The 14,298-nt window shown below is 46.4% G+C and overlaps 1 protein-coding gene across 1 annotated transcript in view; it reads left to right on the top strand.

The window, feature by feature from the left end:
* The window catches only part of LOC137342490 (potassium voltage-gated channel subfamily KQT member 4-like), a 541,779-nt gene that overhangs the window by 236,060 nt on the left and 291,421 nt on the right, over positions 1-14,298 (top strand). The window lies entirely within an intron of this gene.

Below are 14,298 nucleotides of genomic sequence, written 5' to 3'. Positions count from 1 at the left end.
TAAAGTACTGTGAAGAGGCACTGATATGCTGTTACAATATACACTTTTTCCCACTTTGATGGGCATGAACTGTGCCAAACACATTATTTAATAACAGGACCCAGTGAAATATTGATATGCATTAGTTGAGAAGATATCTGGCACACATTTGCGCAGACTGAAATTGCTGACACAGCATTTCTTGTGTAATCCTTTGGCGTTCCAGCTATTTGTGTTTGACACAGAGACAGGGAGAAGGGACTGATGGGGCCAAGGATCGATTTTTTTTTATTCGTTCATGGGATGTGGGCGTCGCTGGCGAGGCCAGCATTTATTGCGCATCCCTAATTGCCCTTGAGAAGGTGGTGGTGAGCCGCCCTCTTGAACCGCTGCAGTCCATGTGGTGAAGGTTCTCCCACAGTGCTGTTAGAAAGGGAGTTCCAGGATTTTGATCCAGCGACGATGAAGGAACGGCGATATATTTCCAAGTCGGAATGGTGTGTGACTTGGAGGGAACGTGCAGTTGTTCCCATGTGCCTCCTGCCCTTGTCCTTCTAGGTGGTAGAAGTTGCGGGTTTGGGAGGTGCTGTCGAAGAAGCCATGACGAGTTGCTGCAGTGCATCCTGTAGAAGACGGTACACATTGCAACCATGGTGCACTGGTGGTGAAGGGAGTGACTGTTTAGGGTGGTGGATGGCGTGCCAATCAAGCGGGCTGCTTTGTCCTGGATTGTGTCGAGCTTCTTGAGTGTTGCTGGAGCTGCACTCATCCAGGCAAGTGGAGAGTATTCCATCACACTCCTGATTTGTGCCTTGTAGATGGTGGAAAGGCTTTGGGGAGTCAGGAGGTGAGTCACTCGCCGCAGAATACCCAGCCTCTGACCTGCTCTTGTAGCCACAGTATTTATATGGCTGGTCCAGTTAAGTTTCTGGTCAATGGTGACCTCCAGGATGTTGATGGTGGGGGATTTGGCCATGGTAATACCGTTGAATGTCAAGGGGAGGTGGTTAGACGCTCTCATGTTGGAGATGGTCATTGCCTGGCACTTGTCTGGCGCGAATGTTACTTGCCACTTATCAGCCCAAACCTGAATGTTGTCCAGGTCTTGCTGCATGCGGGCTCGGACTGCTTCATTATTTGAGGGGTTGCGAATGGAACTGAACACTGTACAATCATCAGCGAACATCCCCATTTCTGACCTTATGATGGAGGGAAGGTCATTGATGAAGCAGGTGAAGATGGTTGGGCCGAGGACACTGCCCTGAGGAACTCCTGCAGCAATGCCCTGGGGCTGAGATGATTGGCCTCCAACAACCACTACCATCTTCCTTTGTGCTAGGTATGACTCCAGCCACTGGAGAGTTTTCCCCCTGATTCCCACTGACTTCAATTTTACTAGGGCTCCTTGGTGCCACACTCGGTCAAATGCTGCCTTGATGTCAAGGGCAGTTACTTTCACCTCATCTCTGGAATTCAGCTCTTTCGTCCACGTTTGGACCAAGGCTGTAATGAGGTCTGGAGCCGAGTGGTCCTGACGGAACCCAAACTGAGCATCGGTGAGCAGGTTATTGGTGCGTAAGTGCCACTTGATAGCACTGTCGACGACCACCTTCCACCACTTTGCTGATGATTGAGAGTAGACTGATGGGGCGATAATTGGCCGGATTAGATTTGTCCTGCTTTTTATGGACAGGACATACCTGGGCAATTTTCCACATTGTCGGGTAGATGTCGGTGTTGTAGCTGTACTGGAACAGCTTGGCTAGAGGCACAGCTAGTACATGAGCTCGAACACAGTACACCACTGTGGTGCTTAATAAATTCCTATTATTTCTTTTGGCCATTTACCATCCTGGTCCTGACAGCTTCCAGTTGAAGCTGGAATGTGAACCCCTCTCACTGGGCTTTTAACACATCTACTTTAATTTTTTTTGTACAAAGTAAGTTTTGGGGATCAGAAATGACTATTCACACCTTTTATTTGAGTGCCTCTCATACTTTGCCCTTTAATCCTTGAACACAGTGCTGGAGATGATGGCTCGAGGACAGGGCCATGGAGGAACAGTAATAAATGTTCTGCAGGTGGGAGCTCTGCACCAATCCAGTGCTGAAACTTGCTACTACCCTTGGTGTGGTACAAAACACAATACTGTGGTGGGGTAAGGGGATATCAGGATGGGAAATAAGCAGAGTAGAAATATTTTTGAACGGGCAGAATGGAGAAAGATTTTTTTTAAATGAGTTCAGGTGTTACAATGCTCAGAATGCAACACTTCCTATTTCAGGGAGGCAGTGTCAGCATCAAACAGTCCCAGGTAAAGCACAGTTTAGATACAGAGAAAAGCACCTGCAACACTGACCCGTCAAACACTCCCAGGGCAGGGAAAGCACAGGTTAGATACAGACTAAAGCTCCCTCTATACTGTTCCGTAAATCACAACCAGGGCAGGTACAGCGCAGGTTCAGTACAAAGTAAAGCTCCCTCTACACTGTTCCATCAAACACTCCCAGGGCAGGTACAGCAACGATTAGATATTGAGTAAAGCTCAGTCTACACTGTCCCATCAAACACTCCCAGGTCAGGTAAAGCAACGATTAGATATAGAGTAAAGCTCCCTCTACACTGTCCCATTAAACACACCCAGAGCATGTACAGCACAGGTTAGATACAGAATAAAGCTCCCTCAACACTATCCCATCAAATAGTCCCAGGGCAGGTACAGCAAAGGTTAAATACAGAGTAAACCTCGTTCTACACTATCCCACTAAACACTCCCAGGGCAGGTATAGCACAGTTTAGATACAGAATAAAGCTCCTTCAACACTGTCCCGTCAAACATTCCCGAGGCAGGTATACCAAGGGTTAGATATAGAGTGAAGCTCCTTCTACAGTCCCATTAAACACTCCCACGGCAGGTTAAGCACAGGTTAGACACAAAGTAAAGATCCCTTTACACTCATCAAACACTCTTAGCGCAGGTAGAGGAAGCTTTACTCTCTATCTAACCTATTCTGTACCTGTCCTGGGAGTGCTGGATGCGACAGTGTAGAGGGAGCTTTACTCTATATCTAACTCGTCCTGTACCTGTGTTACATAAGGTTAAATCTCACGGGATCCAAGGTGTGGTAGCCAATTGGATACAAAATTGGATTGACGACAGAAGACAGAGGGTGGTTGAAAAGGGTTGTTTTTCAAATTGGAGGCCTGTGACCAGCGGTGTGCCTCAGGGATCGGTGCTGGGTCCGCTGTTATTTGTTATTTATATTAATGATTTGGATGAGAATTTAGGAGGCATGGTTAGTAAGTTTGCAGATGACACCAAGATTGGTGGCATTGTGGACAGTGAAGAAGGTTATCTAGGATTGCAACGGGATCTTGATAAATTGGGCCAGTGGGCCAATGAATGGCAGATGGAGTTTAATTTAGCTAAATGTGAGGTGATATATTTTGGTAGATCGAATCGGGCCAGGACCTACTCCGTTAATGGTAGGGCATTGGGGAGAGTTATAGAACAAAGAGATCCAGGAGTACAAGTTCATAGCTCCTTGAAAGTGGAGTCACAGGTGGATAGGGTGGTGAAGAAGGCATTCAGCATGCTTCGTTTCATTGGTCAGAACATTGAATACAGGAGTTGGGATGTCTTGTTGAAGTTGTACAAGACATTAGTAAGGCCACACTTGGAATACTGTGTACAGTTCTGGTCACCCTATTATAGAAAGGATATTATTAAACTAGAAAGAGTGCAGAAAAGATTTACTAGGATGCTACCAGGACTTGATGGTTTGACTTATAGGGAGAGGTTGGATAGACTGAGACTTTTTTCCCTGGAGAGTAGGAGGTTTAGGGGTGATCTTATAGAAGTCTATAAAATAATGAGGGGCATAGATAAGGTAGATAGTCAAAATCTTTTCCCAAAGGTAGGGGAGTCTATAACGAGGGGGCATAGATTTAAGGTGAGAGGGGAGAGATACAAAAGGGTCCAGAGGGGCAATTTTTTCACTCAAAGGGTGGTGAGTGTCTGGAACGAGCTGCCAGAGGCAGTAGTAGAGGCGGGTACAATTTTGTCTTTTAAAAAGCATTTGGACAGTTACATGGGTAAGATGGGTATAGAGGGATATGGGCCAAGTGCAGGCAACTGGGACTAGCTTAGTGGTATAAACTGGGCAACATGGACATGTTGGGCCGAAGGGCCTGTTTCCATGTTGTAAACTTCTATGATTCTAACCAATTCTCAATCCATGCCAGTATATTACCCCCAATTCCATGTGCTCTAACTTTGTTCACCAACCTCCTGTGTGGGACCTTTCGAAAGCCTTCTGAAAATCCAAATACACCACATCCACTGGATCCCCCTTATCTATTCTACTAGTTACATCCTCAAAGAACTCCAATAGGTTTGTCAAACATGATTTCCCTTTCATCAATCCATGTTGACTCTGCCAAATCCTATTATTATTTTCTAAGTGTCCTGTTATCACATCTTTTATAATAGATTCTAGCATTTTCCCTACTACTGATGTCAGGCAAACAGGTCTGTCGTTCTCTGTTTTCTCTCTCCCTCCTTTCTTAAATAGTGGGGTTACATTTGCTACCCTCCAATCTGCAGGAACCGTTCCAGAATCTATAGAATTTTGGAAGATGACAACCAATGCATCCACTATCTCTATAGCCACCTCTTTCAAAACCCTGGGATGAAGATCATCAGGTCCTTGGGATTTGTCGACTTTGAATCCCATTAATTTCTCCAGTACTATTTTTTTACTAAATGTAATTTCCTTCAGTTCCTCATTCTCAGAGTAAAGCTCCTTTTGCACAGTCCCATTAAACAGTCCTAGAGCACGTACAGCACTGGTTAGATACAGAATAAAGCTCCCTCAACACTGTCTCATCAAATATTCCCAGGGCAGGCATAGCACGGGTTAGATACACAGTAAAGCTCCTTCTACACAATCCCATTAAACACTCCCAGGGCAGGTAGAGCAATGGTTAGACACAGAGTAAAGCTTCCTCAACACTGTCCCATCAAGCACTCGCAGTGCAGGTACAGCACGGATTTGATACAGAGTAAAGCTGCCTCCACCCTGGCCCATTAAACACACCCAGTGCAGGTACAGTACAGGTTACATACAGAGTAAAGCTCCCTCTACACTGTCCCATCAAACACTTCCAGGGCAGGTACAGCATGGGTTATATACAGGGTAAAGCTCCCTCTACACAAACATCCGTAGATACGGGGGGGCGCTGTCAGAGGACTGGAGAATTGCAAATGTTAGACCCTTGTTCAAAAAAGGGTGTAAGGATAAACCCAGCAACAATAGCTTAGTCAGTTTAACCTCAGTGGTGGGGAAACTTTTAGAAACGATAATCCGGGACAGAATTAACAGTCACTTGGATGAGGGTGGATTGATTAGAGAAAGCCAGCACGGATTTGTCCAAGGCAAATCGTGTTTAACTAACCTGATAGTGTTTTTTGATGAGGTAACAGAGGGTAGATGAGGGCAATGCAGTTGATGTGGTGCATATGGATTTTCAAAAGGGGTTTGATAAAGTGCCGCATGGTAGGCTTATCATCAAGATTGCGGCCATGGAATAAAGTGGGCAGTAGCAACATGGATACAGAATTGGCTAAGGGAAAGGAAACAGAGAGTAGTGGTGAACGGTTGTTTCTCGGACTGGAGGGAGGTATACAGTTGTGTTCCCCAGGGGTCGGTGTTGGGACCGGTGCTTTTCTTGATGTATATTAATAACTTGGACTTGGGTGTACAGGGCACAATTGCAAAATTTGCAGATGACACAAAACTTGGAAGGGTAGTAAACAGTGAGGAGGATAGTGACAGACTTCAAGAGGCTGGTGGAATGGGCAGACATGTGGCAGATGAAATTTAACGCAGAAAAATGCGAAGTGATACATTTCAGTAGGAAGAGGCAGGAGGAGAGGCAATATAAACTAGAGGACACAACTCTAAAAGAGCTATTGGAACAGAGAGATCTGAGGGTTTAGGTGCACAAATCGTTGAAGGTGGCAGGGCAGGTTGAGAAAGTGGTTAAAAAAGCATACGAGATCCTGGACTTTATAAATAGAGGCATAGAGAACAAAAGTATCGAAGTCATGGTGAACCTTTATAAAACACTGGTTCAGCCACAACTGGAGTATTGTGTCCAGTTCTGGGCACTGCACTTTGGGAAGGATGTGAAGGCCTTAGAAAGGGTGCAGATGAGATTTACTAGAATGATTCCAGGGATGAGGGACTTTAGTTACATGGATAGACTGGAGAAGTTGGGGTTGTTCTCCTTGGAACAGAGACGGTTGCAAGGAGATTTGATAGAGGTATTCAAAATCATGAAGGGTCTAGACAGAGTAGGTAGAGAGAAACTATCCCATCAAACGCTCCCACTCCAGGTACAGCACGGTTTAGATACTGAGTAAATCTCCCCATACGCTTTCCCGCTAAACACGACAGGGCAGGCACAGCGTGGGTTAGATACAGAGAAAAGCTCCTACTACACTGCGCCGTCAAGCACTCGTAGTGCAGGTACAGCACAGGTAAGATACAGAGTAAAGCTCCTACTACCCTGTCTGATCCAAGACTCCCAGTGCAGGTACAGCACAGGTAAGATACAGAGTAAAGCTCCCATTACCCTGTTCGATCCAAGACTTCCAGTGCAGGTACAGCACAAGTAAGATACAGGGTAAAGTTCCCTCTGCACTGTCCTATCAAACATTCCCAGGGCAGGTACAGCAAGGGTTAGATACAGAGTAAAGTGCACTTTACACTTTCCCATCAAACACTCCCAGGGCAGGTACTGTATGGGTATGATTCAGAGTAAAGCTCCTTCTACACTGTCCCATCAAGCACTTGCAGTGCAGGTACTGCACGTATTAGGTACAGAGTAAAGCTCCCTCTATACTGTCCCATTGAACACACCCAGGACAGGTACAGCACAGGTTACATACAAAGTAAAGCTCCCTCTACACCGTCCCATCAAACACAGAAGGTGCAGGCACAGCAAGGGTTAAATACCGGGTAAAGCTCCTTCTACACATAAGAACATAAGAGAAGGAACAGGAGTAGGCCATTTGGCCCCTCGAGCCTGCTCCGCCATTCAATGAGATCATGGCTGATGTGATTCTGTCCTCAACTCCACTTTCCCGCCTGTTCCCCATATCTATCGACTCCCTTGCTGATCAAAAATCCGTCTAACTCAGCCTTGAATATACTCAATGACTCAGCCTCCACCGCTGTTTGGGGCAAAGAATTTCAAAGGTTCACAACCCTCTGAGAGAAGAAATTTCTCCTCATCTCCATTTTAAATGGGCGACACCTTATTCTGAGATTATGCCCCCTATAAGGGGAAACATCCTCTCAGCATTTACCCTGTCAAGCCCCCTCAGAATCTTATATGTTTCAATAAGATCTCCTCTCATTCTTCGAAACTTCAGTGAATATGGGCCCAACCTGCTCAACTTTTCCTCATAAGAAAACCCTTCCATACCCGGAATCAACCTAGTGAACCTTCTCTGAACCGCCTCCAATGCAAGTATAAACTTCCTTAGATAAGGGGACCAAAACTGTTCACTGTACTGTAGGTGTGATCTCACCAGCACCCTGTACAGTTGTAGCAAGACTTCCCTGCTTTTATAGTTCATCCCCCTTGAAATAAAGGTTAATATGCCGTTTGCCTTCCCAATTACCTGCTGCACCTGTATGCTAACTTTTTTTGTTTCATATACGAGGACATCCAAATCCTTCTGAACCGCAGCATTCTGTAGTCTTTCTCCATTTATATAATATTTGCTTTTTTATTCTTCCTACCCAAGTGGATGACTTCACATTTTCCCACACAGTCCCATTAAACACTCCCAGAGCACATACAACACAGGTTAGATACAGAATAAAGTTCCCTCAACAATGTCCCATCAAACATTCCCAGGGCTGGTATAGCACTGGTTAGATACAGATTGAAGCTCCATCCACACAGTCCCATTAAACACGCCCGGGGCAGGTACAGCACAGGTTAGACACAGAGTAAAGTTTCCTCAACATTATCCCATCAAACACTCCCAGGGCAGGTACAGCACGGATTAGATACAGAGAAGCTCCCTCAACACTGTCCCATCAAAAATTCCCAGAGCAGGTATAGAATGGGTTAGATACAGAGTAAAGCTCCATCTACACAGTCCCATTAAACACGCACAGAGCAGGTACAGCAAAGGTTAAATACAGAGTAAAGCTCCCTCTGCACTGCCCCATAAATCACAACCAGAGCAGGTACAGCACAGGTTAAGTATAAAATAAAGCTCCCTCTACACCGTCCCATCAAACACTCCCAGCGCAGGTACAACACAGTTTAGATACAGAGTAAAGCTCCCCCTACTCTTTCCCATTAAATGCATCCAGGGCAGGTACAGCATGGGTTAGATACAGAGAAAAGCTCCCTCTACACTGCCCCATCAAACACTCCCAGGGCAGGTACTGTATGGGTTAGATGCAGAGTAAAGCTCCTTCTACACTGTCCCATCAAGCACTCGCAGTGCAGGAAAAGCGCAGGTTAGATACAGAGTAAAGCTCCTGCTACACTGTCCCATCAATCATTCCCAGAGCAGGTACAGCACAGGTTAGATACAGAGTAAAGCTCCCTCTACACTGTCCCATCAATCATTCCCAGAGCAGGTAGAGCAAAGGTTGATACAGAGTGAAGTTCACTCTATACTGTCCCATCAAACACGCCCAGGGCAGGTAAAGCATGGCTTAGATACAGAGTAATGCTCCCTCTACACTGTCCTAACAAACACTTCCAGGGCAGTTACAGCACGATTTGGATACAGAGTAAAACTCCCCCTACACTTTCCCATTAAATACACCCAGAGCAGGTACAGCACAGGTTAGATACAGACTAAAGTTCCCTCTAACTGCCCCATCAAACACTCCCAGGGCAGTTACAGCATGGGTTAGTTACAGAGTAAAGCTCCCTCTACACTGACTCATCAAGTATTTCTAGTGCAGGTACAGCACGGGTTAGATACAGAGTAATGCTCCCTCTACACTGTCCCATCAAACACTCCCAGAAACAGAATCGGTTAGACTAAAAAAGAAAGAGTTTGTGATTATATGGCGCCTTTCACACACTCAGGATGTTTCAAAGCGCTCACAGCCAATGATGCACTTTTTGTTTGAAGTGTCATCACTGTTGTAATGTCGGGAATCGTGGCAACCAAGGTCCCAAAAGCACAATTAAATAAATAACCAGATAATCATTTTCATAGTGTTGGTATAGGGATAAATGTTTCAGGACACCAGAGAATTCCCCTGCTCTTCTTCGAAATAGTGCCATCAGATCTTTTACGTTCACCTGAGAGGGCAGATGGGACCTTTGTTTCATGAAAGACAGTACCTCTGACTGTGCAGCACTCCCTCAGTATTGCATTGAAGTGTCAACTTAGATTATGTACACACATCTCTGTAATGGGGCTTGAGTCCAGAAGGTTCTGACTCAGAGGCAAGTGTGTTACCATTAATGCCAAGGCTGGCACCAGATAGAGAATACAACCCCCTCTATACTGGCCCAACAATGTATCTTAGCCCAATTGTACAAAAATCTCCCTCTACTGCATGTGTTACTGATCAAATTCTCCCACCAACCATTCTGTGACTTCCCTGAATGAGACTGCTGTTACAGGTCCAATGAGTGCTAAAATGGGGGCAGTTTGGGCAGCAGAGGGAAGAGACGCTTGTCAGCCTGAGCTGGGTATGAGCTCAAGTCCCAGAGGTACAAGTGCATTGTCTGTCCCATTGCCCCAAGCCCATAGTCCCAGCTACTCAGCTAGAATTTCTAAGTTAGCAGCAGTTTGGCCTCTGGCCAGAAATGTCACTTTAGTTTACAAAATGTTTTTGTTGCATGAAATTAATGTCAAAACAGAACAAATATTTTGTCAACAAGGAGGAGCGATGGCTCAAACATGCCCAGGTTGCTATTTTATTCTCTTGTTCAAATACAGTAGGAACGTGCATGTGCAGAATTCCATGCCAGGGAGCACAGCTGATACATTTATCCCTCTGAGGCTTGCAGTGCTGGAAAAGATTCCCGAGCTGAGTATCAGAGTGAATGTATTGAGGCTCGTCAGCAGTTAACTGCACACAGACCCACAGCAATGTGGTTGATTCTTAACTGCCCTCTGAAATGGCCTAGCAAGCCACTCAGTTGTAAAATCTCGCTACGAAAAGTCATAATAAGAATAAAACCGGACTGACAACCCGGCATCGGACCACAAGGCACCGGACACGACAAAGGCAAACCAAGCCCAGTCGACCCTGCAAGGTCCTCCTCACTAACATCTGGGGACTTGTGCCAAAATTGGGAGAGCTGTCCCACAGACTAGTCAAGCAACAGCCTGACATAGCCATACTCACAGAATCATACCTTTCAGCCAACATCCCAGACTCTTCCATCACCATCCCTGGGTATGTCCTGTCCCACCGGCAGGACAGACCCACCAGAGGTGGCAGTACAGTGATATACAGTCAGGAGGGAGTGGCCCTGGGAGTCCTCAACATTGACTCTGGACCCCATGAAATTTCATGGCATCAGGTCAAACATGGGCAAAGAAACCTCCTGCTGATTACCTCCTACCGCCCTCCCTCAGCTGATGAATCAGTCCTCCTCCATGTTGAACACCACTTGGAGGAAGCACTGAGGGTAGCAAGGGCACAGAATGTACACTGGGTGGGGGACTTCAATTTCCATCACCAAGAGTGGCTCGGTAGCACCACTACTGACAGAGCTGGCCGAGTCCTGAAGGACATAGCTGCCAGACTGGGCCTGCGGCAGGTGGTGAGCGAACCAACACGAGGGAAAAACTTACTTGACCTCGTCCTCGCCAATCTACCTGTCGCAGAGGCATCTGTCCATGACAGTATTGGTAGGAGTGACCACCGCACAGTCCTCGTGGAGATGAAATCCCGTCTTTGTACTGAGGACACCATCCAACGTGTTGTGTGGCACTACCACCGTACTAAATGGGATAGATTTAGAACAGATCTAGCAGCTCAAAACTGGGCATCCATGAGGCGCTGTGGGCCGTCAGCAGCAGCAGAATTGTATTCCAGCACAATCTGTAACCTTATGGTCTGGCATATTCCTCAATCTACCATTACCAACAAGCCAGGGGATCAACCCTGGTTCAATGAGGAGTATAGAAGAGCATGCCAGGAGCAGCACCAGGCGTACCTAAAAATGAGGTGCCAACCTGGTGAAGCTACAACTCGGGACTACATGCATGCTAAACAGCGGAAGCAACATGCTATAGACAGAGCTAAGCGATTCCACAACCAACAGATCAGATCAAAGCTCTGCAGTCCTGCCACATCCAGTCGTGAATGGTGGTGGACAATAAAACAACTAACGGGAGGTGGAGGCTCTGTGAATATCCCCATCCTCAACGATGGCGGAGTCCAGCACGTGAGTGCAAAACACAAGGCTGAAGCGTTTGCAACCATCTTCAGCCAGAAGTGCTGAGTGGATGATCCATCTCGGCCGCCTCCCGATACCCCCAACATCACAGAAGCCAGTCTTCAGCCAATTCGATTCACTCCACGTGATATCAAGAAACGGCTGAGTGCACTGGATACAACAAAGGCTATGGGCCCCGACAACATCCCAGCTGTAGTGCTGAAGACTTGTGCTCCAGAACTAGCTGTGCCTCTAGCCAAACTGTTCCAGTACAGCTACAACACTGGCATCTACCTAACAATGTGGAAAATTGCCCAGGTATGTCCTGTTCACAAAAAGCAGGACAAATCCAATCCGGCCAATTACTGCCCCATCAGTCGACTCTCAATCATCAGCAAAGTGATAGAAGGTGTCGTCGACAGTGCTATCAAGCGGCACTTACTCACCAATAACCTGCTCACCGATGCTCAGTTTGGGTTCCGCCAGGACCACTCAGCTCCAGACCCCATTACAGCCTTGGTCCAAATATGGACAAAAGAGCTGAATTCCAGAGATGAGGTGAGAGTGACTGCTGTTGACATCAAGGCACCATTTGACCGAGTGTTGCACCAAGGAGCCCTCGTAAAATTGAAGTCAATGGGAATCAGGGGGAAAACTCTCCAGTGGCTGGAGTCATACCGAGCACAAAGGAAGATGGTTATTGGTGGCCAATCATCTCAGCCCCAGGGCATTGCTGCAGGAGTTCCTCAAGGCAATGTCCTAGGCCCAACCATCTTCAGCTGCTTCATCAATGACCTTCCCTCCATCATAAGGTCATAAATGGGGATGTTTGCTGATGATTGCAGTGTTCAGTTCCATTCGCAACCCCTCAGATAATGAAGCAGTCCGAGCCCGCATGCAGCAAGACGTGGACAACATCCAGGCTTGGGCTGATAAGTGGCAAGTAACATTCATGCCAGACAAGTGCCAGGCAATGACCATCTCCAACAAGAGAGAGTCTAACCACCTCCCCTTGACATTCAACGGCATTACCATCGCCGAATCCCCCACCATCAACATCCTGGGGGTCACCATTGACCAGAAACTTAACTGGACCAGCCATATAAATACAGTGGCTACAAGAGCAGGTCAGAGGCTGGGTATTCTGTGGTGAGTGACTCACCTCCTGACTCCCCAAAGCCTTTCCACCATCTACAAGGCACAAGTCAGGAGTGTGATGGAATACTCTCCACTTGCCTGGATGAGTGCAGCTCCAACAACACTCAAGAAGCTTGACACCATCCAGGACAAAGCAGCCCGCTTGATTGGCACCCCATCCACCGCACTAAACATTCACTCCCTTCACCACCGGCGCACTGTGGCTGCAGTGTGTACCATCCACAGGATGCACTGCAGCAACTCGCCAAGGCTTCTTCGACAGCACCTCCCAAACCCGCGACCTCTACCAGCTAGAAGGACAAGAGCAGCAGGCACATGGGAACAACACCACCTGCACGTTCCCCTCCAAGTCACACACCATCCCGACTTGGAAATATATCGCCGTTCCTTCATCGTCGCTGGATTAAAATCCTGGAACTCCCTTCATAACAGCACTGTGGGAGAACCGTCACCACACAGACTGCAGCGATTCAAGAAGGCGGCTCACCACCACCTTCTCAAGGGCAATTAGGGATGGGCAATAAATGCTGGCCTTGCCAGCGACGCCCACATCCCATGAACGAATAAAGAAAAAATAGCTTATTTGTGTTGAATCATGACAGTTGCTCTTGTAACTTTACTTTTGCCCACCTTTCTTTCACAAAGAAACTAACTCTTACTGAGTATGGTTTCTCAGACTTTAGCAACCGTCTGGTATCTCTTCCAAAAAAATTATTTTTTGAGCCCAGACAGTGAACTTTTTCAACCATGGGATTGGCTAACACAGCTGAGCACTAACCTGTCTTCCCTCGACACCTGCACTTGAGGTTAATAAGGAGTTGAAGAAGAACTAGAAATTCCTGTTTTAATGAGAAATGGGAAAATGCATCTTTTCCTCCAAACATTACGTGAAACCATGGGAATACACAACTTTGATATGTGGAATTTCTGAAAATACGACTTCTTTGAAGGAGTGTTAATTACAGAAACATCGTGATTCTCTCATTTTTCTGGATAAATGAGGAATTTTACTCTTAATGTGTGGTTCACATATCAGAAATTTCCAGATATTTGTACAAATGAAGCCCCCCATTAACTGGACAGGTGCCTTCCCTACACATGAAGATCCATTGAACTGGACTGGTGGTATCCAAAACGTGAAAGCCCCATTAAAGTTGATTCAGGAGGAGAAGTCTCAGTAGGATAATGGGACCTGTGGCAATTTAACAATACCCACTAGTTCACAGCAGCAAGGTTAAGTCATATGATCCAGTTCTTGTATTTTTAACAGGAGTCTTCAGTATTATGGGGACCAAATCCAAATTCCAAAAGCCCAGATTAACATGACTAGAATCATAGAAAGTTACGGCACAGAAGGAGGCCATTCGGCCCATCGTGTCTGTGCCAGCCGAAAGAGAGTTATCCAGTTTAATTCCACTTTCCAGCACTTGCTCCGTAGCCTTGTAGGTTACGGCACTTCAAGTGCACATCCAAGTACTTTTTAAATGAGTTGAGGGTTTCTGCCTCTACCACCCTTTCTGGTAGTGAGTTCCAGACCCCCACCACCCTCTGGGTAAAAAAATTTCTCCTCAGCTCCCTTCTGATCCTTCTACCAATTACTTTAAATCTATGCACCCTGGTCACTGACTCCTCTGCTAAGGGAAATAGGTCCTCCCTATCCACTCTATCTAGTCCTGTCATAGTTTTATATACCTCAATTAAATCTCCCCTCA

Source organism: Heptranchias perlo, chromosome 26, assembly GCF_035084215.1.
Source record: "Heptranchias perlo isolate sHepPer1 chromosome 26, sHepPer1.hap1, whole genome shotgun sequence".
Taxonomy (NCBI): domain Eukaryota; kingdom Metazoa; phylum Chordata; class Chondrichthyes; order Hexanchiformes; family Hexanchidae; genus Heptranchias; species Heptranchias perlo.
The sequence above is the reverse complement of the archived record's forward strand: the minus strand, read 5'-3'. Positions and strand labels throughout refer to the sequence as shown.